The sequence below is a fragment of the Polypterus senegalus genome, chromosome 3 (assembly GCF_016835505.1).
Source record: "Polypterus senegalus isolate Bchr_013 chromosome 3, ASM1683550v1, whole genome shotgun sequence".
Taxonomy (NCBI): Eukaryota; Metazoa; Chordata; class Cladistia; order Polypteriformes; family Polypteridae; genus Polypterus; species Polypterus senegalus.
In genome coordinates this window covers 299,350,376-299,377,522 of record NC_053156.1, presented here as the reverse complement: position 1 = coordinate 299,377,522, position 27,147 = coordinate 299,350,376, and the positions used below count along the sequence as shown (strand labels likewise).

Below are 27,147 nucleotides of genomic sequence, written 5' to 3'. Positions count from 1 at the left end.
TTGAATGCAAGTATATACGATAGTTTAACCTGGAGTTATTTTTTAATGGACTTTTTCATTGGGGCTATTTGAACAGGATTCGTTTTACACCAGTAGGTGAAGTAAAGTAATTGTTACCGCAGGACTTTTGTAATTTTAGACATTTCCAAATCACTCATGTGTTCACTAACTCATCCACTTGACTGATGAAATATGAATGTTTTTTGATGTCGGTCACACAGATCATGGACAAGCTCTTTAACTGTGTATCATCAAACCTCAAAACTCCCAGGGTAAATGTTGTTTTCACAGGATATGATGGAATTAGGAAGTATTTTAACCTTGCGTTATTTCTTTTATGGACTTTTATTAGGGATAATTAAAGAGGAACGGGATTAGTTTTACACGGAGTAGGTGGGGTAAAGTGATTATTACTGGGGGACCTCCGTAATTTTAATCCCATCCAAATCACTCATATCAGGGCATTTTACTGACATGTCTATTTGCACAGCACTAATTTCACCTGTTGTTTTTTTTTATTGACTTTTTTAATATCCATATTAGCTTGAGATTCATTCTCCACTGGATGTGGGTTAAAGTCAGTGCTCGAAGTGGGATGGTATGCACTGGTACTCTATATCCGAATTTCTTAGTAAGTACCGGTAGTTAATGTATGTGTCCCGGTGCGTACTCTCAATTCCAACCACATTACCCTTCTTTTTTTGTAACAACAATACATCTGTTCACACTGTTTCCTTTTTAGGGTGCAATATAGCTCCCTAATTGGAATAAGCTCTTTTATAATTGCGGCATTTTAAGTAACCGAAAAATATAGAGATATGATATTAAAAGGCGACATCCCTCCCATAATGATATGGCGGTAAAAAATCACATAAGAGAAAATAACTCAGCTTTCTTTACTGACGATTTACGCTGCATTACAGACAGGAAGCCATAATAGCAACACAATACCAAGGTGGGATCTTGATCTATACAGTCTGCCATTTTTTCGTCGCCGCGCTGGAAGGGTTTTCGGGACGAATGACGATATCACTCATCCGTCCGTCCGTTGGCTTCGTAGTGTTTGGCTGCTGTCCAAGCCTTTTATACTGGTTCCTTCACATACAGGCCCCCCACTTAGGTTCCAAACAAGGAAAGGAAAGGATTCAATTTCATCTCTAACATACAGGAATAGTACAATGCCTGTTTTCGCAGCTTCTTTCTCCAAATGCTAGACTAACAGGTTCTAAATGCTGACAACCCCTGTGTACTAACTTTGGCCTGGCCTGTACATGTGAATGGATTTATAAAATAATTTCTTGTACAGAGCACAGTGACAATAAAACTTCATTCTTGTTACACACACCTCCAATCAGGACAGCATCCCAGAGCATTTCAATTTAAATTGTGTATATTGTCGTACTTTGGGACCTCCGAGGGTTCTCCCCATCTACTCGTTCTTCAGCACTCACAAGGAGTACCACTGTAGTTTAATCATTTGCACTTTAAGCACAGGGTAAAGTAATTATTACCAGATAGATAGATAGATAGATAGATAGATAGATAGATAGATAGATAGAGTGAAAGGCACTATATAATAGATAGATAGATGGGTAGATAGAGTGAAAGGCACTATATAACTGATAGATAGATAGATAGATAGATAGATAGATAGATAGAGTGAAAGGCACTATATAATAGATAGATAGATGGGTAGATAGAGTGAAAGGCACTATATAACTGATAGATAGATAGATAGATAGATAGATAGATAGATAGATAGATAGATAGATAGATAGATACTTTATTAATCCCAAGGGGAAATTCACACCAGAGGACCTCTGTAATTTTAGTCCCGTGTGAAACGTTCAAACAATGGAATTTTACTAACATATCGGTTCGCACAAACCAAGTTTAACCTGCAGTTATTGTTTTTGGGAGTTTTCAAACGGGATTAGTTTTACACCAGATGACAGGCTGAAGTAGTTGCTACTGGAGGACATCTGTAATTTTAGTTCTGTCTGAATCATCAAGGAGTCCACATGCTCATCCACTTGACTGATGCGATCCAAATCGATTTATTGTGGTTTAATGTCGGTCGCACAGAGCTTTCTCAAGTTCTTCAACTGCCTCTCTGTTTTTCCACATGAACCTTTAAAATGCTGTTTTCACAGGAAATGGTGGGATTTCAAGAAACTACAGTTGTAGTTTAACCTGTAGTTTATTTTTTTTTATGGTCTTTTCTAATTAGGCATTCTTGAACGGGGTTAGCTTTACACCAGGATGTGGTGTAAAGTAATTATTACCTCGAGGACCTCTGTAATTTTAAATCTGTCTGAATCACTCAAATTGGTGAATTTTACTGACGTGTTCATTTGTACCAGACTGGTTTCAGCTGAGGTGATTCTTCACTGACTTTTTTAATCACCCTATTCAGACAGGACTAATTTTACAACAAGACGAGGGGTAAAGTCAGTGCATGAATTGGGCCGGGACACACTGGTACTTCATGCCACAATTTCCCTGTTCTTGCCATATGAGTAAAGTTAGTTAATTAATGTATGTGTCCCAGTGCGTACCCTCAGTTCCAACCACATTAGCAGTCCTTTATTATAACAACAATATGTCTGTTCACACCTCCAATCAGGACCCCATCCCAAAGTGTTTCCATATAAATGGTGCATATCAGGACACCTTAGGACCTCCAAGATGATACCCCATCTACCTGTTCTTCAGCACTCACAATGAGTACCGGTGGAGTTTTGTTTTTTATTTCCACCTCAGGCATTGGGGTAAAGCAGCGTTTCTCAACCTTTAAGTATTTGCGACTCGAGTTTTCATAACAGTTTTAATCGCGCCCCCCTGACGTTTTTTTGAAAGGAGCCCACTAATACCAATGTGTTCTTTTTTTAATTAATGATATATCTTAGATGCATATTTTATTATACCTACTGTCAGGGATGCCAGGGGCCATGACCCGGCCGGGACGTCATGAGGGACCGGATGTGGGTCTGTGCCCACCCTGGATCACGTGGGGGTTGCCTTCCGGGTTGCTCTGGGGGCCACAGGTCGAGGGCATGGAAGCTCTACCCTGTAGGGGTCCGTGGTCACCGCCAGGAGGCGCCCCAATGTCTTGGGGACCTGTTACCTCAGCACTTCCGCCACACCAGGAAGTGCTGGGGGGAAGACTTTGGAGGATACCCGGAGAGCTGCCGGGAGAACAGCCGGCATTTCCGCCACGCTGGGCGTGGCTAGAGGAGGAATGCCGGGAACACCTGGGGCTCATCCGGGTCCTGTATAAAAGGGGCCGTCTCCCTTCATTCAAGGCTAGAGTCGGGTGGAAGAAGGACGAGGCAGAAGAGAGTGGAGGCGGCCTGAAGAGCAGGCATTTGTGGCCAGGACTGAGTGTTTTGGGGTAATTGTGCACGTGACTGAGGTCTGAGTGACCATTGGCTGGGGTCTTAGTGACCATTAGTGTAAATAATATATTGTAAATAAACGTGTGGTGTTTTAAACAACATGTCCGCCTGTCTGTGTCCGGGTCAACTTCCACACTACTTAACTTTTATCGACATTTATCTAACTCTATATTTATTTTTCTAGTATCAGAATGTTCATTTGTTTTGGTTTCAATAGATGTATTTTTCATATTTTTGATTCTTGTTTTCTTTTTTTCACATCTTCGCGCCCCCCCACAGTTTGAGAACCACTGGGGTAAAGTAATTATTACTGGAGGAACTCTGTAATTTTAGTTCCATCACTCAAATTTGACATCATTTTACTGACATATCAATTCTCGTGGCCCTAGTTTAACCTGGGATTATATTTTACTGCTTTTTATAGAAGTTAAAAAACTCCATAATCTTTACAGAGACATGAACGTGCAGTCCATAAAAAGTTACTGACATAAGTGAACTGGACAGGACTAAAATCACAGAGGTGCTCCAGTAATAATTACTTTAACCCACTTTATATTGTAAATCTAATTCACTCCATTTATTTATTAAGTCTTCTATTATTTAATTCTGTTTTTCCTAGTTTGGATCACTGGGAGTGAGGAGAATGATTAGCACGATTAGCGTCCGTATTGTTAGTCCCGGGTGTCACTTGGGCAACTGTAGAGACGCGTCTTGCAGAATCAGAATCAGAATCCGAATCAGAAAACTTTATTAATCCTGAAGGAAATTCGTTATTCTACAACTTAACAACAGACAAGGGACATGTTACACTAAGAGCACATATAAAAGTAATCATGTAAATATAATAAAGTATCATAAATGTAAGTATCAAACTAAAGTACGGAGTGTTGGACCTTAAGTTAATATTGCACATTTTGAGAACAAATAAGGTTATTCTCATGTGACGAGCAGACAATTTATTGCACAAGAACAGATAGTATGTTGCACATTTCAAGTACAGTGGTACCTTGAGATACGAGTGCCTCAACGTACGAGTTTTTTGAGATACGAGGTCGATTTTTTGCCTTGAGTTACGAGCCAAAATTCGAAACACGAGCCATCAAAGAGCTTGTCGCCGCACATTCAAAGGAACTGACGACGGAGGAGTTGACGGAACTACAGATGCGGCAACATATGGAGGTTCTGCAGGAGATCGGTATCGCGGAGGAGGCAGAGGCGGAGGAGGTTACCTCTGAACGTGAGATAAAGGAAGTGTTTGCAATTCGGGAAAAAGTTTCGCACTTCAAAGAAAAGAAACACCCTGAAAAAGTTACAACCGGTCGTGCCCCGGCGCTATTTAGTGACACTTGCCTAACGCTAGACTTTATTGAAAAGAAACATCCTGAAAAATTTACAACCGGTCGTGCAGCGGCTGTATTTAATGACACTTGCCTGACGCATTTTAGAAACATTCTGAAAGAGAGGATGAAACAGACCTCATTGGACAGGTTTTTATCGAAAACCCCTGCAGATGAAAGTGAGGAAGGTGCGGCGAAAAGGGCAAAAATCAGTGAATAACATTCAGTTATTCAGTTCAGCCTTTCTCAGCCACCTCCGTCAGCATCTTCAACTCGTCTGATCTCCAAGGTAAATGCTGTACATTATACTGTACTTAATAAAACCAGTTTATTGCAGTACATTCTATTGTATTGTGTTTTTATACAACTAGCCAACCCGCGGCGTACCATACGCCACATAATCAGGCCGGTTTTTTAAATGATTTTTAAGCACACGAAGAAAATTAACATTGTAACAATGCACGGAACGAACCAACGCACAATCGTCCGTAAGGCGCTCAGGGTGGAACAGGAGAGGAGAAGGACGTCCACTCCGCTCCCTCCGTCATGCTAGTCTGCTAATTTCTCGTTCAGTACGCACTGCCTGCTCATGTGCCCACCTCCAACTCGTCACTCGAGTCATTGTTGTCTTTACACAGTCCAGATGCACCTGTGACTCACGTAGACTTTTCATTACTCTTTGCGGTTTTGGCTGCTTTTCTATATATAATCCACCAAGACACCCGACCACGGTAGTAGCGAGGAGGGTGTGTACAAAGTGCAGGAGCATCTAAGAAGACGCATGTTTGTCACGGATGCGAATTGCTGTATGTAGCATGTAAAACGGTTTGATATGGTCACACGCTCGTGCGCTGTAACCGGAAACTCGGTTTTTAAAGACTGCTTACTTCATTGTGTATACGACTGTAGGTGAATGAAAAGATGTAACTCTGGAGAGGGTAACATACAATACAGCGTTGTACACGCAGCACACAGCGATTCACATCCGCGACAAATGTGAATCTTCTTAGCTGGTGCTGTCGCGTCCACCCACGCTCTCGAAGCACACACACTGCGTGGTCATGTGCCCGCTCGCAAGAGCAACCAACAGAGACTCGCCCACCAACTGTAAGACAATGGAATACCCCTCGCAAACTGCTCTACACGACGCATACAACGATTCACATCTGCGACAAACAAACTGTTTTACACACTGCATTCAGTGATTCACAGCTGCGACATGATTTTTCTTAGATGGGTCTAAGACCATGGGAAACCCCTCGGAAACTGTTTTACGCACTGCATACAACGATTCATATCCGCGACAAGCAAACTGTTTTACACTCCGCATACAGCGATTTACATCCGTGACAAACATGCCTCTTCTTAGATAGTCCTGCCGCGTCGTGTGGTGCCTCTGTGTGAACCGGTCGGGCACAGAGAAGTTCAGCTGCTGAGAGAGCGTCTCGACTGTTGCAGGGCCTGCATTGGTGAAGCAGGTGAGACGGTAATGAAACAGAGGCACAGGTAGCGAGGTGGGTGTGTACAAAGTGCAGGAGCATCTAAGAAGACGCATGTTTGTCGCGGAAGCGACTTGCTGTATGTAGCGTGTAAAACAGTGTGCTATGGTGCATCGTAACCAAAAACTCGGTTTTTAAAGACTGCTTACTTCTTTGTGTTTCAACCTTAGTTGTAAAGGAATGTTTTAAGGATCCCATGGGATAACCCTCGCAAACCGTTTTACACGCTGCATATGGCGATTCACCTCCGCGAGAAACATGCCTCTATGAACCGTCAGCCGCATGTTGCCTCTACGACAGACGAATATAGATGACGCCATTTTTTCTGAGTTGGTGGGCGTGGCTCTGTGAGTTGTCGTCGTATTCAATGGACTTGGAGTTAGTGGGCGTGGCTCCTTCCTGCATGCGCCATAGTTGTCTCATTTGTCGGCGGCTTAGTGAATCCACGCCCCTTCCGGCGTGCTTTCCATGGTCGTCTTGCCTTAGTGAATTATATATATAGATATTCGTTATTTATAAGTACATTTTTCTTATTTAAAAACATGTAACAAAAAAATTGCAGTGTTTTTTGGGGGTCCGGAACGGATTAATGGCATTTCAATTCATTCAATGGGGAAAATTGATTTGAGATAAGAGCATTTTGACTTAAGAGCTCGTTCACGGAGCGAATTAAACTCGTATCTCAAGGTATCACTGTACTTGAAAAAAAATGTACCTGGATATCCAATAAAGAAATAAAGGGTAATAGCTTAAAGTGTGGGCGAGTGACCGGAAAAGGAGTTCTAGAGTCTGATGGCTGTGGGGAGGAAGGATTTCCCGTGACGTTCAGTGGAGCACTTGATCCTAGTCAGTCTCCTGCTAAAAAACGCTCCTCTGTCCAACCACAACACTATGAAGTGGGTGACTAGCATTTTCAATAAGCATTAGTCCCGAGGATCACTCGGGCTGTAAAAGTGCTAACAGTGTTAGTCGTGAGTGTTATTTGAGTAACGGTATAGGTGTGTATTGTATAAGTGTCAGGCCCCAGCATACCGCGGGAAACGGTGTAGACACACCTTCTCCTAGCCTCATAATGGCGTCTCGTAAGAAATGTTTTTCAGCAGCTCGGGTGTTGCACGCTCTTTATAGTAATACGAGCAGTGATGTTGAGGAGCCTCACATCAGCAGTGATGACGGAGTGAGTTTGTCTTCAAGTAGTGTAATTAAAATGGACAGAGAAACCAAAAATATTTCTGATGAATCTGAAAGTGACGCTCGCTCGCGTTTGGGTCTCTGTTGACCCTGCTTCAAATAAATCAGCACCACCTGGTTTTGATTTTGTGGGGCAGCCAGAAATAAAAGTGAATGTTGGCAACATCCACTTACTTAACTGAAGTTATTTCCTGATGATGACGCGATCAGAAGAATTGTTGGTGAGACAAACTGTTATGCTGAACAGAGTCGGGTAAATTATTCTATTCACTTAAGCAGTTTTCCCGTTCAAAGATACACCACACAAAAGACATACACTCACCTAAAGGATTATTAGGACCACCATACTAATACGGTGTTTGACCCCCTTTCGCCTTCAGAACTGCCTCAATTCTACGTGGCATTGATTCAACAAGGTGCTGAAAGCATTCTTTAGAAATGTTGGCCCATATTGACAGGATAGCATCTTGCAGTTGGAGATTTGTGGGATGCACATCCAGGGCACGAAGCTCCCATTCCACCACATCCCAAAGATGCTCTGTTGGGTTGAGATCTGGTGACTGTGGGGGCCATTTTAGTACAGTGAACTCATTGTCATGTTCAAGAAACCAATTTGAAATGATTCGAGCTTTGTGACATGGTGCATTATCCTGCTGGGAGTAGCCATCAGAGGATGGGTACATGGTGGTCCTGAAGGGATGGACATGGTCAGAAACAATGCTCAGGTAGCCTGTGGCATTTAAACGATGCCCAATTGGCACTAAGGGGCCTAAAGTGTGCCAAGAAAACATCCCCCACACCATTACACCATTACTCCACCACCACCAGCCTGCACAGTGGTAACAAGGCATGATGGATCCAAGTTCTCATTCTGTTTACGCCAAATTCTGACTCTACCATTTGAATATCTCAACAGAAATCGAGACTCATCAGACCAGGCAACATTTTTCCAGTCTTCAACTGTCCCAATTTTGGTGAGCTCGTGCAAATTGTAGCCTCTTTTTCCTATTTGTAGTGGAGATGAGTGGTACCCGGTGGGGTCTTCTGCTGTTGTAGCCCATCCGCCTCAAGGTTGTGCGTGTTGTGGCTTCACAAATGCTTTGCTGCATACCTCAGTTGTAACGAGTGGTTGTTTCAGTCAAAGTTGCTCTTCTATCAGCTTGAATCAGTCGGCCCATTCATTCTCCTCTGACCTCTAGCATCAACAAGGCATTTTCGCCCACAGGACTGCCGCATACTGGATGTTTTTCCCTTTTCACACCATTCTTTGTAAACCCTAGAAATGGTTGTGCGTGAAAATCCCAGTAACTGAGCAGATTGTGAAATACTCAGACCGGCCCGCCTGGCACCAACAACCATGCCACGCTCCAAATTGCTTAAATCACCTTTCTTTCCCATTCTGACATTCAGTTTGGAGTTCAGGAGATTGTCTTGACCAGGACCACACCCCTAAATGCATTGAAGCAACTGCCATGTGATTGGTTGATTAGATAATTGCATTAATGAGAAATTGAACAGCTGTTCCTAATAATCCTTTAGGTGAGTGTATGTTGACAGTTGTGGACTACGGCCGGCATCTTATCCCGGCCAATACCCCCAAGCCGCCAGGTGGAGCCCTCCCTGCAACATGGAGGTTCCCTGAATTCCAGCAGGGCATCATGGACATTGGAGTTTCCCTTCACAGCCCTGCTGGATACCGTGGGGGACGACCAGAGGACGCTGCAGGGAGGCTCAAGGACTTGTATGTTCAGTAATCCCGAAAGTACTTCACAGTCACGAGGACAGAAGAAATAAAGTACTTCCAGACTGAAGATAAAGAGGAGTTTTCACCTGACTTGGAAGTGCTGGGTAATCACAGGGACTGGGGGATCAGAAGCACTTCGGCGTCAAGGACTATTAAGGACTGTGGGAAATCCCAGATGGTTGTGCTGAGTTGAGAGGAAGAGTGACAACGCGTCTGGGAGTGGAGGATTGGATTATTGTATCGTGATTGTGATTATTTATGAGTATAGTGGAGTGGAGGGTGCTTTGTGCAATGTATTGTCTGAATAAAATTAATTATTGGACTTTTATCTGGTGTCTGGCGTCTGAGCTGAGGTTCAAAGGGACGACAGCGCCCCCTATCTGTCACACAGTATATAAGGTATTAGCATCATCAACATTATTATTATTCATTTCCTATTATTATTATTTGTATCACTATTATACTTTATACATGTCTGACTTTGTACTTTTAGTGTTTTCATCATCATCAAGCCCTTCCGTGAGAACCCTAAATCCAAAGAGGACTGTTTCATTGATGTTAGGTAGAATACACAGAGGGGACTGGGCAGTCTCATGGTCTGGAATCCTACAGATTTGATGTTTTTCTCCAGCCGTCTGGAGTTTTTTTTTTTTGTTTGTTCTGTCCCCACTGGCCGTTGGACTCTTATTCGATGTTAATTAATGTTGACTTATTTTGTTTTCTTATTGTGTCTTTTATTTTTCTATTCTTCATTATGTAAAGCTACTGTTTGTATGAAAATGTGCTATATAAATGAATGTTGTTGTTGTTGTTGCATTTTTTACAGTAGAAAGATGAGATTTAATAAAAATGTTATTTTTCAAGACAAAAAATGCAACACTTTTTGCATGTTTTTTTTTTTGAGAAAAAAATGTAGCGCTAAGGAGGTTAAGTGACTGGCAAGACAGACCGCCAAGAAGCTGTGAAAAGGACCAGGAGACATTTAAATGCAGACTCAATGTATAAAGACGCGCAAGGGTCACGTACCAGGAATTCAAAGCAATCGTGTGTCCTGTGACCTCTGAGGAGCGTTCCATCAACCCAAACTCCCAACACAAATACTAGAAGAAAATTTTAAAATAAGTTTGGAAAAAATAGCAGGAATTCAGAAAACCCTCAATACGTTGAAGACTAAAAAAAAAAAAACTCGAACCTAATGGGATTTTACCAGTTATATTGAAAGAAATGAAAGACGTCATCTTTAAAACCCTAAGTAGGAATATTTGAGCAGTCACTTGAGAAGAGAGAAATACTTGAGGACTGAAAAGCTGCAAATGTGACTCCAGTCTTCAAAAAGGGAGACAAAATGGATCCTGGTGATTACAGACCAATACGTCTTACTTCTGTGCCATCCAAAATTACTGAAACTATATTAAGAAATCGCTCTATTATAAAAAAAAAAATCCTGAGAGGGAGACAAGGGAGACGAGATATGATCTTCTTGGAAGACAGTTTGACGTCCGTGCGAGAGACACTTTAACATCACGTGAGGACAATTTGACATCCAGTGAGACCACATTTAAAACAAGTTCAAGGACATCTAACCAAGCAATTGTTATAATGCCTTTGACAGACAAACAGCATGTGCTCCCAGCTCTTAAAACAACGACAAGCAACAAGCAGAACATGCAGCTTGCCAGCAACAGCATGAAGCCAGCAGATGATCCGACTGCTTTTTTTTCTTAGCGTGCGTTCAGCACCCACCACCTTTCACAATGCAAGTGGCAGAGACGTGAAGTGGAAAAAGGACAGCTGCAGTACAGGCTTTTGAATGATCGACGTGCAGTGCGACAAAAAGAGCACGCAGCTCGCCAGCAGCAGCAGCAGAAAGACAGCAGATGATCCGACAGCATCTCCTTAGCGTGCGTTCAGCTGCCCACCCCCCTTCACAACACGAGCAGCTTATAAGTCCAGCGAGAAAGATTTAACCACGCATGGGGCCGGAAATAAAGGACAAGTATTGTTTTTACAACGTCATGCGAGACAAGGCAGTGAGCCATCATTTAAAACAAGTCCGTGGACATCTAACCTAGCAGTTGTTGGATTGCTTTTGGCAGACACACATCATGTGCTCCCAGCTCTTAAAACAATGACATGTGACAAGCAGAAAAGGCAGCTCGCCAGCAGCAGAAAGACAGCAGATGATCCGACGGCATCTCCTTAGCGTGCGTTCAGCTGCCCCCCCTTCACAATGCGAGCAGCGTTATACGTCCAGCGAGAAAGAGATTTAACCACGCATGGGGCCGGAAATAAAGGTCAAGTATTATTTTTACAATAAAATAATGCATATGTAACAATTCCCATGAAAATAACAATCTCTTTAAATTGTTTATCCGGTAAACCAAACACGAGGGTGGGCGAGTGAAACGTGCAGGTGGCGGAGCCCCCTAGTTACTTACAAAAGTACCAATAGGTAAATAACATACTAAATAACAGCCAACATGGTTTTATGAGAGGAAGATCTTGTCAAACCAATGTGTTAGATTTCTTTGTACAGGCAGGTGGAATAGTTGACAAAAACCAAAGCCTGCAGCCCAAGTTACTTTCTCCTTTTAGCTGATAGCTTTAATGTTTTTCTGCACATCCATCAACTTCTGTCAATGTGTTACGATCATTTATTACATTTTTGGCAAGATTTTCTTCATCTTTTGTAGAGACTGAGGTGAGATATCGATATAGTCACTCTGGAGGTAGAGGGCACTGTGAGGAGAGTTGAAGAGCAGGAGGAGGAGGAAGAGAATAAAGGGGAGAGGAAAAACTAACAAGGTCACATGGTATATTTATTTCAGCTTCTTGTGTCCCAGAAGTCCACTCTAATGCTATTTTTTTAAATTTAATGCATACATTTTTTTTGCTTTAAAATATTCGTGCTATTTTCACTGCCATTTTGAATTGCTTGATTTCCGCTATCTTGTCTTCCCATCGTTAGGGCAGCTAGCACGTTGTCAGGGGTGTGTCCTAAGAGGTCATGACCTCTAGCTAACAAAGCAACAGGTTCAAAAGGTCATCCTTGGAATCATTTTTTGCTTGCAAAAATATCCCTTTTGATTTTCATTCATGCCTGAACTTTTTGTTCTCGAATTTGTCTCTCATTTTGGTTTTAGGTCCAGTCATATAAATATACATATATTCCATCCATTATCCAACCCACTATATCCTAACTACAGGGTCACAGGGGTCTGCTGGAGCCAATCCCAGCCAACACAGGGCACAAGGCAGGAAACAAACCCTGGGCAGGGTGCCAGCCCACCTCAGGGTACACACACACACACACACACACGGGACAATTTAGAATCACCAATGCACCTAACCTGCACGTCTTTGGACTGTGGGAGGAAACCCACACAGACACGGGCAGAACATGCAACCTCCACGCAGGGAGGACCCGGGAAGTGAACCTGGGCCTTGTAACTGCGAGGCAGCAGCGCTACCCACTGCTGCAATGTGCCGCTCTGACCAAATCAATGTCGTTGTTAATGTCTTATTACGTTAACATTATGTAGATGCATTATAAGCAACCAGTAACGGCACACTGCTAGAACGATAACATGAAGTGAATACTCTTGACTTGACCATTCCTAGTTTTCATCCTCATTCTCTGGACGAATATCTTTACAACAAAATTTTCATTACAAAGAGGTATTTTTATGGTCCCGACAGTTACCCCATATGACAGTGGTTCTCAAACTATGGGATGTAAAGTAACAAAAAGGGGGGCACGAAGATGTGAAAAAAAGAAAACAAGAACCAAAAATATGAAAAATCCATCTATTGAAACCAAAACAAATTGACTTAAACTACATTCTGATACTAGAAAAATAAATATAGAGTTAGATAAATGTCGATAAAAGTAGGTTTAATAAAATATGCATCTATGATATATCATTAATTAAAAAAGAACAAATTGGTATTAGTGGGCTCCTTTCATAAAAAAATTAGGGGGGCGCGATTAAAACTGTTATGAAAACTCGGGTCGCAAATACTTAAAGGTTGAGAAACGCTGCCATATGACGCGAGTCTATAGAAATGTCGTTACTGCGAAGTGCATTCAGCAGATACTTCCATCACAACAAAGTGACTTTGAAATGCCTGAATGAATTGTAAACAGAGCAGTTGGTTCTGTGGCCGCAGCTCAGTTGTGCACAACGATCCCCTAAACACAATTACTGTAATTTGTTTTTCTTTCTTCGGACTTTCCTTGTACTGTTTTTGTTTTTTGCTGTAGGCCTATTTGTTTTCGGTGGTTTTCAGTGATCCCTTTTTGCTTATCGCTCATCAACATTTCAAAAACATCCATCGGAATTTAACTCATTGTCATCCTCCTATAGAAACGGCAGACACAAAAAAATGTTAACCGTCCATATTAGAAAAAAAAAACGTTACATTTTTGCAGCTCTCGATTGCGGCAAAAAGCAAAAAGACGTTGCCATTGAATTTGGAATTTCGCTATCGAACTGTCAACTTTCTTGAAAGACCAAGCAAAAAAAAAAGAAGAAAAATCTCGGGTTGCAAACGTATGTGATCTGCTGCATCTGAAGCCGTTTTTATGTGGTTCAGTGACGCTCCTTCAAGAAACATTCCTATTAATGCGGGACTCATTGAAGAAAATGTGAGGCTTGTAAACTCTCTTGGGACCTCCGTCAATGGGACAACACGGCAAAGAGCATCCCGAAGTGCGATCACCGCGCCTGTGGAAGACTGTTTATCTGTTGCCGGGGCAACAGCAGGCTCACAGCTCTGATGTGGCTCATCACCGTAGCAAACAGAAAAGATCTCAATGGGCGATGCAAGGAACATTGTAAATGCAGGGAACAGGATTACTTGGCGACTAACGTGGTCACGACCCTGCCTGACTGCTGTGTCTGTGTATAGCAGAGTGGCAGATGCCGCTACAATAAATAACCGGTCTGTTCCTGTTTCAAGATAAATAAAGCTGGTTTTGCTAAAGTACTGAGCCTTGTGTTTTGGGTTTAAGACAGGGACTTATAGCACGACCCCGATCTTTTAGGATTCGCTTCTGTGACGCCTCACTGTACACCGCTGTGGGCCTGCTGTTGTCCTGCCCTGGCAACGGAAAATAATCTTCCACAGCCGCGACAATCGCGCTTTGGGACGCAGAGGAAGAGGTGTCTGATTATGATAACTGTGCTGCCCACAACATGCTTCTGCATTTAGATAATGTTCACGTTGAATTCCTCCCACCCAATTTGCACGGCAGCGCTTCAGCCATTGGGTGTGGGCATCATTCACACCCTGAAAGTGTATTATGGCAAGGAAATGCTGAGAAAAATTCTGGTCAGCATAACTTGTAGGCAGGAGGAGATTAAAATTTACGCGAAAGAAGCTATTGAAATGATAGCAAACGCCTGGACGGAAGTTAAAGAAAGCACTATGGTGACAAATACAGAATCTCATTAAAACAAAATATTTTTTAGGTCCCTGGCAGTTTGTTGTAACAGAATTTTACCTGTTTATATATATGTATATATATATATATATATATATATATGTATATATGTATATATATATATATATATATATATATATATATATATATATATATATATATAAAAGCAGAGCCAATGTATGTATGTATATATGTGTGTATGTATGTTTGTTTGTCCGCCATACAAATTTGCATCGGGCATCCGATTGGCACCAAACTGGGGATGGGGCTCCTTTGTGACGAGGAAGAGGCCATGGGGTATGTTTGGTTGGCAAAAATGTTCGTGGTGAAGCGCAGGGCACCTTTCACTGACACAACGTTCGGCAGACGTCCCCGTACTTATCGTTGCAACAGACGTTCACCGCGGCGCCATCTAGTGGCAGCTTTGGTCTCTGTGCGTTGCTCTTCACCCATGTTTCTTTAAATTGCCAAGAGACCGCTGAAGTGTCCAAGTATGAGAAGGCCGACTGCTTTGATCAGGTGAAGGAGAACTGCCGCATGGATGTAAAACGTGAACGACCCAGTGCGTGGGACCGGCTCACACACCCGCGTTTCCACATGTCACACTCCCACACAGTGCTGTATTTCAGTCACCAATGTCCATTACATGCAAGCACGTTTGAACGGAGACTCACCTTAAAAAGACAGCATCCTTCCCCCACCATCTTCCCCAAACGCAGCACCAGTTGTATGTCACTTATCTCTGTAGTTACCATCGCCAACGTCCGTTACATGGCAGCACTGTTCAACACAAACATTTCTTACAAATGCTTTTTGACATATTGTAAATAACGTAAATTCATCTCACTGTGGTGCTTATTCCATACGTAATACCATGTAACACAGCGTTTCTCAACCTTTAAGTATTTGCGACCCGAGTTTTCATAACAGTTTTAATCGCGCCCCCCTAACGTTTTTTTGAAAGGAGCCAACTAATACCAATTTGTTCTTCTTTAATTAATGATATATCATAGATACATATTTTATTATACCTAACTTAAGTTTAATCAACATTTATCTAACTCTATATTTATTTTTCTAGTATCAGAATGTAGTTTAAGTTAATTTGTTTTGGTTTCAATAGATATATTTTTCATATTTTTGATTCTTGTTTTCATATCTTCGCTCCCCCCTAGGGGGGCCCGCCCCACAGGTTGATGTAACACATTATAATTGTCCTGCATTTTGCTAATATAACCAATGCCACCAAAAAAAAAAAAAAAGACGTAGAATTGGAAGGTCCACTTCAAATGCCACAACAAAGTCTATTTCAACGTCGTCTGAAACGCCACTGCAGACACATTCCAGAGTGGAGGAACTCACAATAAAATCTGAATCAGAAAACGGTTTGTTCTATTTCTATGTTCTGTTTCTTTCATTTGGGAAATTCAACGGTTATACATTCCCGGGCGACACCGGGTACTCCTGCTAGTATCTACTGTATATATAAACTGCTCAAAAAAATTAAAGGAACACTTTGAAAACACATCAGATCTCAATGGGAAAAAGAAATCCTCCTGGATATCTATACTGATATAGACTGGGTAATGTGATAGGAACGAAAGGATGCCACATCGTTTGATGGAAATGAAAATGATCAACCTACAGAGCCCTGAATTCAAAGACGCCCAAACATCAGAGTGAAAAATGATGTGGCAGGCTAGTCCATTTTGCCAAAATTTAATTGCAGCAACTCCAAATTGTACCCAGCACTTTGTATGGCCCCTGTGTTCTTGTATACATGCCTGACAACATCGGTGCATGCTTCTAATGAGATGACAGATGGTGTTGTGGGGGATCTCCTCCCAGATCTGGACCAGGGCATCACTGAGCTCCTGGACAGTCTGAGGTGCAACCTGGTGGCATTGGATGGACCAAAACATAATGTCCCAGAGGTGTTCTATTGGATTTAGGTCAGGAAAGTGTGGTGGCCAGTCAATGGTATCAATTCCTTCATCCTCCAGGAACTGCCTGCATACTCTCACCACATGAGGCCAGGAATTGTCGTGCACCAGGAGCCACTGTACCAGCATAGGGTCTGACAATGGGTCCAAGGATTTCATCCTGATACCTAATGGCAGCCAAGGTGCCTTTGTCAAGCCTGTAGCGGTCTGTGTGACCCTCCATGGATATGCCTCCCCAGACAATCATTAACCCACCACCAAACTGCTCATGCTGAATGATGTTACAGGCAGCATAATGTTCTCCATGGCTTCTCCAGACCCTTTCACTTCTGTCACGTGCTCAGGGTGAACCTGCTCTCATCTGTAAAAGCACAGGGCACCAGTGGTGCATCTGCCAATTCTGGTATCCTATGGCGAATGCCAATCGAGCTGCATGCTGCTGGGCAGTGAGCTCAGGGCCCATTAGAGGACATGGGGCCCTTGGGTCACCCTCATGAAGTCTTTCTGGTTGTTTGGTCAGAGACATTCACACCAGTGGCCTGCTGGAGGTCATTTTGTAGGGCTCTGGCAGTGCTCATCCTGTTCCTCCTTGCCCAAAGGAGCAGATACTGGTCCTGCTGATGGGTTATGGACCTTCTATGGCCCTCTAAAGCTCTCCTAGAGTAACTGCTTGTCTCCTAGAATCTCCTCCATGCCCTTGAGACTGTGCAGGGAGACACAGCAAACCTTCTGGCAATGACACGTATTGATGTGCCATCCTGGAGAAGTTGGACTACCTGTGCAACCTCTGTAGGCTCCAGGTATCGCCTCATGCTACCAGTAGTGACACTGACTGTAGCCAAATGCAAAACTAGTGAAGAAACAGTCAGAAAAGATGAGGAGGGAAAAATGTCAGTGGCCTCCACCTGTTAAACCATTCCTGTTTTGGGGGTCATCTCATTGTTGCCCCTCTAGTGCATCTGTTGTTAATTTCATTAACACCACAGCAGCTGAATCTGATTAACAACCCCCTCTGCTACTTAACTGACCAGATTAATATCCCATCAGTTTCATTGACTTTATGCTATACTCTGATTAAAAAGTGTTCCTTTAATTCTTCTGAGCAGTATATATTCGGAGATAACTATCTGTGAATTTTACTTAAAAGTGGGTGGGATGAATTAGACGGCTCACTGACTGTCACATCTCTAAACCAATCCAAGGCCTCGTGGAGGCGGGGCACAAAGTAGGAGTGGGGATTCAACCTCCTTGGCATTAACCACAAGTGTTATTTCGGGTCTGGGATTCTATGCTATTGTGGATAGTCTTGTGTCAGACTAGGGATGACAATAATCATCCACTTTTACAGTGCTAAGACTGAATAATTATCAGTAACAGTATTCTACAGCCATGGAGATAATAAAATAATGTTATACTGCAAAAAAAAAAAAAAAATCAGGAATATTTCCATTCTATGGTAACTCATCAATAGTCATGAATGGGGTGGAGCCTTCCACCAAAAAACACAATGGTGCGTAAATCCAGTTTTAGAACAAACTGAAACTGTTCCATTAGTTGAATGGAGTGATAGTGACGACAATGTGCATTGGTCATTAGACGTTGACATGAATAGTGGAACTGATGCATAAGACACTGTAAGAACAAAGTGGTGTATATGCCTGGTGAATTGGGTCCCATGAAGTGGTGCAAGTAGCTTCATGGCAAAATACAAACCGATTGCGATCAAGTAGAAGGACTGAAAAAGACACTGGACCCTTAAGCAGTGTTCACAGTGCAGCAACTGTCAATGCTCGTGTCAGGGGAAGGGGAAGTCACTGAGTCTTGTGCTGTGATTTATCGATCGTGTGGATCAGTCACTGGCCTTCTACCCTCTCCTCTGTAAGCAATAAGAAAAGTGCTTCTACTGTCCCACTTGTGACGTGCTGCTGTGCGTTGGAGACTGTTTCCATACGTGTTGCACTAATAAACCACTGGTATATATCACTTGCATTTTTCATACTCAAGTTATGTTCTTCATGACACAACTGCAATTCAAAGACACTTTCACCGAATCCAAATGCCACAATGCAGGCCTTATTATGCTGAGACCTAAATATAATACACTAAGAAAAGTTTGGCTTACAAACAGAGTTGTGGTTCTGGTTCTTCATTTTGATGCCCCCAAGTGTATCATCTATTTGTAATAAGCTGGATGTAGTTGATTGAATGGAAATCCACCCAGAGAGCACCGTACAAGGCAGGATCTTGGGAATTTGAGAGAAACCCCTACTCGTAAAAACGTACTACATTATACCAGCATGGCGAGCAGGGCACTGCGAGTTACACTTTTGTGGAAGTAATGCCATCTTGGCCAATAACTGAGAAAATGGCAGTGGGAGTTGGAAGGTGGATTTGATATTGTCAGGTTTCTGTTGGTTCTGAAACAACATCAGAGTTGCTGTTCGCTCACCTTCTCCCAGTAGTCTCTACATAATGCTTGGAGGAACATAATTTCACATTTTGTATAGATTAACACTTTGAGGGCTGAATATCTGCTCCAAAAAAACGCAAAGCAATGGTTTCACACATAAATCAACATAAAACGTCTGTTGCTGCGTGCTGTGGCTGTTATCGGCGTCTATGGCGGGTCAGGTGCCTGGCTGTCTTTGTGCATCAGGTGGGCTGTGGTGACAATCGCAATGCGACGTAATCTGGTTTGTACCTCTTGTAATGGTACGTGGCGGTCCTCCCAGGTGAACGTTGTAGAAGACGCATCAGCTACACGAACACGATCAGCTGGGGACCAATCAACTGATGCTGGTCCCTCACTTTCGTTTTCAATATCCATCTCCCGATCACTTGCCTTAAAATCGATATCGACAAGTCAGAGTCCAATTCAGCAATAATACACCAATAATACACACTTTGTGCATTCGTTTTGGTCTCTCGTCAGATGTCGATGCCATTTTCGAGGTTGTTTGCTCTTCGCAACTCACATACAAGAAATTGAGGTCACATCAACAAAGCTAAGTTTCCTTCTAGCAAAGAGAGTCAACCTACAATGTAATGGTGAGTTTCATCACAGTTTACAGCTGATTACTGTCCTCTACCCCTGAATTTTGACAAAAGTCGACATCCGCCCTGAAAGTGTTTGTCGTAGAAATTTAAATGATAACAGATTTTTCAAACACTTCAAGAATATTATATACATTTTTGTATGTAAGATAAGAAGGAATATTTATTAACTCCAAAGAGGAGTTCACTTCTTCATGCACCTCTTGGATTACAGAGGTTGAGTTTCAAGCTCTTTGACTCAAGATGGAGGAGTATCCTGGAATCACAACTCTGATGCTATTCAAGCAAAGACAAAAAAAACCCCAGAAAATATAACACCATTGAGAAATGAAAGAAGGTATGAAAAGAGGTGGCAGTTAAAGACATCATTAAGAAATGACCTATAGACACGACCAGGAAGACATTAGGTGGGACCAGAAGTCTCACCGAACAAGAAGAGATGCTACATTGCACATTTTTTTTTTCTCCGGCCTTTATGCACTTAATAATCATCAACTTTGCTTCAAGTGAATTGCTTTTCTCTTTTGTGATTCTGACATACGAAGCAAATAAAATTCATAATTAAATATCACTTAAAATAACATTTAAAAAGAGCCATATTAACATTTCCATGGTTTGTGAAATATTGTCGAAAAAACGTTAAATATGTCAATGCACACAACAAACTGTAGGAATGCAGTTCATCGTGCGCAACATGTTGTGGGCACTAGGGGGCGCGCCAACAGCCCAAAACCCCCAGACACAACTGCACCACAACAGACCCAATTCAATTAAAGTGCTTTTAAATTCAACATTACCTTCAGCACAACTCAGCGATACACCACATCTGTGTCTCTTTTTAGAACATTACAACACTCTGGATGAGAATAGGCCATTCAGCCCAACAAAGCTTGCCAGTCCTATCCACTTATGTCTTCTAAAACAACAGCAAGTTGAGTTTTGAAGGTCCCTAAAGTTCTACCATCTACCACACTACTTGGTAGCTCATTCCATGTGTTGCAGGTTTCTCTTCAAGGTTTTAACATACAATGTCCTCTGTTGCTAGAAAAGTTACGCCTGCTGGGTGGCTGGTGATCAGTTTGCTCCCTTCATTAGCAACATGAACATTAGAACAACTGGGACGAGAACAGGCCATTCAGCCTCATTAAGCTTGCCAGTCCTATCCACTTAATCTATGCTAATAAAAGGCAAGGCCCTCACTGACTCACTGACTGACTCACTCACTGACTCATCACTAATTCTCCAAGTTCCCGTGTGGGTAGAAGGCTGAAATTTGGCAGGCTCATTCCTTACAGCTTACTTACAAAAATTGGGCAGGTTTAATTTTGAAATTCTACGCATAATGGTCATAACTGGAAGCTATTTTTCTCCATTTACTGTAATGGAGTTGAGCTGGATGGCCGTGGGGGGTGGAGTTTCGTGTGACATCATCACGCCTCCCACATAATTACGTGAACTGACTGTCAACGCGTACGTAGAAAACAAGGAAGAGCTCCAAATGGCGCTGAAGAAAACATGCATTATACAATTGAGAAGGCAGCAAAACAATAAGAAGCGAGCGACTGACACATACTACCATATTCATGAGTGCAGCTACTTCGGAAACAAAGCACGGTGTAAACCTAAAGTTTAAATTAAGTTCATAGACAGGCTGCCGCTGGCGTTTGTCATGCCCACGGCTAATGCGGGATACAAGTTTAATAAGATGACACAGGGTATAAACGAGAGTTTTGATCACTTTGTAACTAAGTTAAAATTGCTGGTGAAGGGCTGTGCTTATGCAAATTCCGAGAGACTGTGTTTGTGGGGGGATTGACAGTTAAGGCGGGTGGGGGAGTCACGTCATCATCTCCCCTCCCATTCACCTCATTTCGCTCTGAGCTGAGCTCCACAGCTAACGCCGTCTTCCGAAGCAACTTCATCACACTGCCACCAAATACTCACAGAAAAATCCACAAGTTAACACACACGCTGTCTCTAGAGTTTCTCCACACTCTGAATGTATTCCTCGCATCCCCGTTATACCCTCTGATCTCCCATTTCAAATCAGATGCCTCCAATTTCCAGTAAGGCTCTGCTGCGCGATGACAAGTAATAAGTCTCAGGGACAGACCCTACAAAACGATGCCATTGATTTCAGGCAAGATTGCTTTTCTCCTGGACAACTATACGTTGCATTCTCAAGAGTGAGCTCGCGCAGCTTCGTCATATTACAACCGGAGTGCAGCCAGAAACTTTTAAGTGCCGGGTCTTAGCTAACATTAAATTAAGCCGTGGACATCGCAACATCACACAAGAGAGCAGCTCACGTGAACTTACTGAACGCAGTACGAGTGATCACTTCCATGCATCAAACCTGTTCAAAAAACGCATTACACAATTGACAAGGTGATGGCTTTATATGTCGTTCGTTTATAAAAGAGCGGAGAAGCTGTGTGAAGGCTGTTTCACAAAAAACCAGCGGAGTGCCTTAAATGAGCAGGCAGTCAGCTAAAGAAGGGAATCATTAAATATCTATATAATCGTAATAAACAAGCAAAAAATAACATACCAGCCGCGGATTAAATAAAGGAAATGGGTACCTGAACAGTAAAGTAAGTCTCGAATAGCTACATAATAACTATAAGAATTGTAATAAATGAACAATAAAACAGTACAGAACTGCGAAGCAAGGAGAAACGATGTCCTTATATGGCGTTCGTTTATAAAGCAGCGGAGAAGCTGTGTGAAGGCGGCTACACAAAAAAACAACAGAGTGACACACACTGAATGTATTCCTGGCATCACCGTTATACCCTCTGATCTCCCATTTGAATTGAAATGCCTCAAAGTTCCAGTAAGGCTCTGCTTCACGATGACAATTAGTGTCAGTCTCAGGAACAGACCCTACAAAAGGTTGCCATTGATTTGAGGCAACATTGCTTTCCTCCTGGACAAAACTATACGTTGCATTCTCAAAAGTAATATATATATATATATATATATATATATATATATATATATATATATATATATATATACACACACCCCGATCTACATACTGTCAAATAAACAAACCACACACCCTAGCACAACATGAGAGGCTTCGCCTTTAGTGCTGACGTCTGAGGTTCAATTCGCGAGAGTGGGTGCAGTGAGTATGTACTGCCTGATGGGCCCATCAGGCAGTTGGATTTAGTCTTTAAATTTCTATGGTGAAGAAAAATTTATGCAATGATGATTATATTTAACTTTCATTCCTACTAAACATATTTCTGTCGACCAAATAAAAATTACTTATATTTACAACAACAACAACAACATTTATTTATATAGCACATTTTCATACAAACAGTAGCTCAAAGTGCTTTACATATTAAAGAATAGAAAAATGAAAGACACAATTATAAAACAAAATAAATCAAATTTAAAATTTAAATAGAACTTGAACAAATACGATAGTTCATAATACCCACGCAGCACTAAGTGCACGTAAGATTAGGAGTCATCCGTTTTAACAAACAGCGTATTGCACTGATACGAAATAGCCTGCCCATTTAATTATTTAGGAATGGATAAATAAATTAAGATTTTGTACAAATAATGTTTTTAATTTTTCTTCCTCAATGGATTCTGGCACCCCCAGCAACAGCTGCTCACACCCCAAAGGATATATATATATATATATAGATATATATAGATATATATATATAGATATAGATATACATATATAGATAGACAGATATATAGATAGACAGATATATAGATAGATATATACATAAAGATAGATAGATAGATAGATAGATAGATAGATAGATAGATAGATAGATAGATAGATATATCTAAGTGTATGTAAATGTGTGTCTGTATATATATATATATATATATATGCCAGCAACACTCATGACAATGACAAAACAATTACATTGTCAATCATGTTATGTTATTATTAACATGTTTCCTTTTCTTTTTCATAACTTCTTTAACACACTACTTCTCCGCTGCGAAGCGCGGGTATTTGGCAAGTTTCTTATAAAATAACATCAAGTCAAGTTTTGAAGGCCCCTAAAGAACAATGTTCTACCACACTACTTGGTCGCTTATTCCACATATTGCAGGTTTCTCTTTCAGGTTTTTGCATACAATGTCCTCAGTTGCCACTGGGAGGCTAGTGATCAGTTTGCTCCCATCGTTAGCAACATGAACATTAGAATAACCGGGACGAGAACAGGCCATTCAGCCTGATAAAGCTTTCCTGTCGCGTCCATGTAACTCATCCAAAATAACATCAAGTCAAGTTTTGAAGGCCCCTAAAGAACGATGTTCTACCACACTACTTGGTCACTTATTCCACGTATTGCAGGTTGCTCTTCGAGGTTTTTACATACAATGTCCTCAGTTGCTGCTGGGTGGCTGGTGATCAGTTTGCTCCCATCTTTAGCAACATGAACATTAGAACAACTGGGACGAGAACAGGCCATTCAGCCTCAAAAAGCTTGACAGGCCTATCCACTTAATTTCTTATAAAATAACATCAAGGCAAGTTTTGAAGGCCCCTAAAGAACGATGTTCTACCGCACTACTTGGTCGCTTATTCCACATATTGCAGGTTTCTCTTTCAGGTTTTTACATACAATGTCCTCAATTGCCACTGAGAGGCTGGTGACCAGTTTGCTCCCATCATTAGCAACATGAAGATTAGAGCAACCAGGACGAGAACAGGCCATTCAGCCTGATAAAGCTCGTCAGTCCTATCCACTTACTTTCTTCTAAAATAACATCAAGTTGAGTTTAGATGATCCCTAAAGTTGTACCGTCTACCACGCTACTTGGTCGCTTATTCCACATATTGCAGGTTGCTCTTCGAGGTTTTTACATACAATGTCCTCAGTTGCTGCTGGGAGGCTGGTGATCAGTTTGCTCCCATCATTAGCAACATGAACATTAGAACAACTGGGACGAGAACAGTCCATTCAGCCGATAAAGCTTTCCTGTCATGTTCACGTAACTCCTCCAAAATAACATCAAGTCAAGTTTTGAAGGCCCATAAAGTTCGACGTTCTACCACAATACTTGGTAGCTTATTTCACATATTGCAGGTTTCTCTTTCAGGTTTTTGCATACAATGTCCTCACTTGCTGCTGGGAGGCTGGTGATCAGTTTACTCCCATTGTTAGTAACATGAACATTAGAACAACTGGGATGAGAACAGTCCATTCAGCCCGATAAAGCTTTCCTGTTGTGTCCATGTAACTCCTCCAAAATAACATCAAGTCAAGTTTTGAAGGCCCCTAAAGTTCGACATTCTACCACACTGCTTGGTCACTCATTCCATGTGCCTGTGGTTCTCTGTGTGAAGAAATTCTTCCTAATGTTTGCATGAAACACTCCGGCAGAATATGCGACATATTGGCCCATGTGATCAGGCCCATTTAGGTGATTTCAGTTATCGTTACGATTTTAAAACGGCCCACACAATTACGTGATAATAAATTGCTTTGCCTGAGCACATTCCTTGATTAAAAGGAAAGCTTTCTGCACAATTACTTTCATTTTCAAAACAATGGACAATATTTCACAAATTCTGCCAAGGTATGTAAACCTAGGAGCACAAATGTATAGTTATGAGGTTCTGGGATGTTTAAAGAATTTCTTTAGTTAACAAAGTTTCTTGGCAAGGTGGATGTGTCATATGGGCTGAACGTGATCAGCATGTGACGTAGTTTGTATGTACATATGTAGACATAATAGGGAAATTGCATCAACAGTTTATGGAGTGTGTTTTCAGTATTGTACTTGTTAGAAGTAAACTTGTTAAGTACAAGAACACCACAGACAGTCAGTCAGTCAGTCAGTCATTGTCTAACCCGCTATATCCTAACACAGGGTGCAAGGCAGGAACAAATCCCCACCGCAGGGCACACACCCACACACCAAGCACAATTTAAAATGCACCTAACCTGCATGTCTTTGGACTGTGGGAGGAAACCCACGCAGACATGGGGAGAACATGCAAACTCCACGCAGGGAGGACCCGGGAAGCGAACCCAGGTCTCCTTACTGTGAGGCAGCAGTGCTACCACGGCCCCACCGTGCTGCCACACCACAGACATCATTAAGAAATATCTGATAATTTAGATTGTGTGTCTATGAGATGCACCTTTGGGGCTCATCAATGTCGTGCCACCACAGGCTGAGAGGGTGTACTGTCGCTAACTGTGTTGCATCCCTTTCTCTCCTTAGCTTCGAGAAGGTGTCCTGTGTGGGCTACTGGCTCTGCCTCTTCCAGTCAACAGCACTCTAAAGCCCGGGCTTTCTGGAAGAAGTTGTCTATTGTTAGTTGGAGTTCCCTGCTATTCAAGAAGATCTGACGAATGAAGGTTCTAGTTTGCCTACCCAAGCTATTTTCTTTTCTTTTGGACCTCACCATTGAGACTGTGCCAGTTTGCTTTTCAAGGACTTTAACAGGATAACCCAGCTGGAGTACTAACTTTTCACATTAAAACATAAGAACAGTGGTCTCAAAGTTTGGTCCTGGAGGTCTGCAATGGTTGCCAGTTTTCATTCTAACCCTTTTCTTAATTAGTGACCTGTTTTGTCACCATATTCTACTTGTTGGAGTCTCTTCCTCACAGTACCCTTTAGCGGACCCCAAGGATCTGACCAGGGCCACATGGGAGTGGTATTAGTTCTGGAACGTGGCCCTGGTTGGCTCCCTGGGGACTGCTAAATGGTACTGCGGGCAGGAGACTCCCAGAAGTGCATTCATGGGGTGCAATATGCGGGAGCCCAAATAGAAGCTATGCCAGGATGATACTGCCACCCAGTGGACTGGATGAACACATGTCCATTAGAGGCAGTCACCTCTCGTCTACCCATTATATCAACCTCCTGACCAGATAAAGAAAAAAGAGCTACCCCAGCTGGGAAGAACATCCATCTGTGCTGTTCATCCATAAGTGTCTCATGGACAGGTAAGCGACCACCGCCCATCACAGTAAGGATGCAAGTCCATCCATGATGTCCATCACAATATAAATAGAATTCTCAAGTGAAAAAGATGCACTTGCAAACAAACTCAATTCACTTCAGATATTAAGTGGCAGGAAGATGGTCCTACAGAGAACATTTGAACCTCTACCACATATTATGCAGGATAGGCTACCTGTGGGTTACTTTTTAAGCCTTTTAAATTAGAGTTGGAGAGCCAGCAGAAACAGTTCTGGATGGAAGATGAATGGATAGTTGAAGGACACCTGATCCTGGAAGTGACTTGGGGATTGTCCATGAAGTACGTCTAGGTTGGGGTTTAAGTCTGATAGCCTACTAAGTGTTGAATAAGGAGGTGAGTTGACGACTGAAGGAAACAAGGCCAGAATCTGTAGAGAGAAGCAAGCATTTGGCGTTTGGGACCCCATAGATTGAAGTGGACAAGTGGAGGGCACAAGATCTGACAAAGGTGTTCGGTTTTCTTTACTTCTGGTTACTTTGCACCTTAATTCTCTCATATTTATCAGACCTTTGCTTGAATGCTTTGACCTCGTTAGAATCCTTTC

The 27,147-nt window shown here is 42.1% G+C and overlaps 1 protein-coding gene across 1 annotated transcript in view; it reads right to left on the bottom strand.

The window, feature by feature from the left end:
• The window catches only part of wnt2bb (wingless-type MMTV integration site family, member 2Bb), a 137,904-nt gene that overhangs the window by 55,865 nt on the left and 54,892 nt on the right, over positions 1-27,147 (bottom strand). The window lies entirely within an intron of this gene.